This window comes from Barbus barbus, assembly GCF_936440315.1.
Source record: "Barbus barbus genome assembly, chromosome: 50".
NCBI classification, from domain to species: domain Eukaryota; kingdom Metazoa; phylum Chordata; class Actinopteri; order Cypriniformes; family Cyprinidae; genus Barbus; species Barbus barbus.
In genome coordinates, this window is record NC_136728.1 from 11,948,720 (window position 1) to 11,952,187 (window position 3,468).

A 3,468-nucleotide genomic window follows, 5' to 3' on the forward strand; every position below is an offset into this window, starting at 1 on the left:
TTTTAAGCCATAATATGCTCATCTTACTAAGCCATTTTCAGTTTAAACTCTGATGTCTCTTATTTTCACTCATTATGTTCCTGTAATTGCAGTTCGTGCTGCATAGTATCCCTCTATTGATACCTCTATCACTCAGTCTACACCAAAGAGGGAGTCCCGAGGAGTTGTAAGGCTATATAAAGCCCTTTGCCGCAAAACTCCACCAGTTTTTGCCCATAGACTTCCCACAATCAAGCTGCCAAGCCGACACACATTTTCCTGGCCGGAGTTCAGGAAAGTGCTGCTCCGAGCTGAAGGATGGAATCTTCAGACTGCCTTTGCCTGGATACAATAAAAAACACACAAACACAGGGCCGGGTGATTCAGAGCGATGTAGACAGTACCTTCTTTATCAGTAAAGGGTTCACCCGGTGGATACGTCCCTTATCAGACCTCTGTTCTCATTAGCACCAGATACAAGCCATTATAAACACACTGTCTGACATGTGACGAGCCTTAAGTGTTCTTCAAGTTCAATCTTTACATCCATAATTTCTAATGCCAACATACTACAAACCACAAGGGAAAATGTGTTTAATTTTGTATCCCTCATTTAAGTTCAGTGAGTCATACTTTCCTCATAACGCAACATTCCTGTCTCTCACAAATGATACAGAGGGCTCTGCTCAAATAAATGCTGCCATTTCACTTCAAAGTTCTATGCGGATGACAAAGATTAAAGGAACTTGCCCTGGACCAAAACCGTATCATAAATAGGAACCCAGATGGTTGTATAAACTAAGGCACTAACTAAATTCTAGATGAATGACAGAAGTGTCATAATTGATACAGTTAGTCCAAAATCAAATAGGGTCCAGGTCACCTTAGGGGTCTGTTGAAAAACGGACTAAATTTTTTACGTTTTTTTATTTTATTTTACAAAATGTACTTCTTATGGTTGTCAAAGATAATAAAATATGCAAATAAATAAATACAAAATCAAAAAACAATTTTAAACATCTACCAAATATGACATTATTATTACTGTTTTGATCTGTTATCTTAAACATTGACAACCCTTTTAATAGTAATAAATAAAAAATTACAAAATAAAATTGACCAAAAAATTAGTTTTAGTATTATGACATTGAAAAAGCATATATATATATATATATATATATATATATATATATATATATATACACACACTTTTTAATTTTATGTATAATATTATCTGTAATATTTATATTTGTTTAAGATTATGTTTCAGTAACTCTCATCAGCAATAAACTCCTCAGCATTATTATTATCTAGCTACTTGTTTTGAACCTTGTCAGTGCCGATAGCCTAGCCTAGCATAGTCTAGACATATATCACAACTGCCCTCACGGCGACACGAGTTTGATTCCCCTTGCTTGGTCTTTTGCCGATCCCGCCCCCCTCTCTCCACCCAATACTTCCCTGTCAACACTCCACTGTCCGATCTAATAATAAAAGGTATAACAGCCCCCCAATATATATATAATATATATATATATATTAAAAAAACTTTAAAAACCTCTAACACTCTCTATTATTTATATTCTATCTACTTTTTATTTCTCTTATATATATAAATATATATATAATGTGTGTGTGTGTGTATTAAAAAAAACTTGCGTATATTGTGTAGACTAACCGGGACTTGTCACAACACTTACATATTGTTGCTCTTTTTTAGTTTGTTTGCTTCTATTGTCTTCATTTGTAGGTTGCTTTGGATAAGTGTCTGCTAAATTATTAAATGTAAATGTACAGATACATTTTGCTTCCATAGCCCAATTTTTGTAACCTTTGTTGTACTAATCTGACCCGATATTCTTTCACAATACATCCCTTTTCCAGACAGGGTATTTTACAAAACTTGTAGATGCTGTGGAAAAATGAGTGGATGTAACCAAAAACGTAGTAATACAAACCCGTGCAGAACTCCAAACCCGAACTGTGGCAGAGAGGGAACTCCCTGGCTGAGTGTTTATGGCCAGGCCCATCCAGGAACCCAACGTGAGGAACATTCTGTCAACACACTCCACAATACACAGCTCCAGTTCCCACAACGTTGCCATGACAGCAAAGAGCCCATTACATAATGCTGCGGTGACCCACTCTTTCCTGCAACGGACTCCAGGCAGGATGTGTTGGAGTTGTGATGAATGTGAGCTCTCTGTGAGATTTTCCCTGATGCGCCACATGCATAAACGAATCTGAGATCATGAGATTACAGGAAAAGATTAGGTATCCGAGTAAAATTAGTGGGGAAATAATGCCATTAAAGTGATAATTCATAGTTGAATTTCTTTATGTTTTTGTCCATAAATGGGGTCCAAATCTTTGTGCTTGAGGAAAGCAGACTTGTGGTCTGGTTCTAACATGAGTTTCTCTCAAACGACTTTGTTCCTTGCAGAAGCACATGTGTTTGACATTAAAATTGGGAGACGATAAAGCGATACAGTTTAGGGCAGACATCAGGAACAAAAGGAGGAACAGATGTAAGGTAGGAACACAGAGTGACGTCAGCTGGCTAAAATTATCCGAGGACATCCCTGCTCGCCACGTGGGTCGACTGTGTGGGAGAACTCTTCTTCTGGAGTGGGGAACACCTCCTGTCCGTGGAAGCCCATACAAATGGGACAGAGAGGATAAATCTTCCCCCCAAGGCCTTAGACACACCCTCATCCTCTGGCTCGCATTGTCCTCCAGCTCACAGTAGCTTGAGGAAACGACTGCAACTCTTTTTGGACAGGAGATGTGAAAACGGTTCCTTTGAGAGATGTCCACTTTTCCATGTGGCTCTGGCCGAGAGCTTCCGACTATTGACGCAGCTCATCTTTGCTTCTTACACAATGTGTTTATCAGGTAAAACAGCAGATGGGAAGATGGTTGAGGGATGTTTCAATGAGGCATAGCAGACATAAGAGGTGTCATTAATCTTCTTCAACTTGATGCGGATGGAAGGAATATACCTGAACGGGAAAAGACCAAAGATTATATTATAAAATGTAAAATTGTATCATAAATGTATCATAAATACTTCAAAACTATCCATTTACGATCGTGCCATAGCCTTTAGACTACATCATGACTGCGTGAATACGCAATGTGGTTACAATATCTAGTTGTCAACAAATGCAAGTTTTTGTATTTTGTTTATAACCGTTTATAATTGGTTTGTGCAAAGATCCTCAGACTTCAAAAGCAACACTGTTTCATTCCCAAAAACCCAACCCATATGTAGGCTATGGGCGAAGTATTCCCAATTTAAATTCCAAATCACTTTTTATGTGTAATAATCATTTTCAGCATTACAAATTTGTAACATTAAAAGAATAAAGCCATGTTTCAAGAATGAAGCCTTAGGCCTATTAGGACTTAATCTCATAATAGGTTTATAACTGCATTCTTGAATTCGCACTTCGCGCTGCTGCTTCTCTTGAACTGAGGCGCTACAGT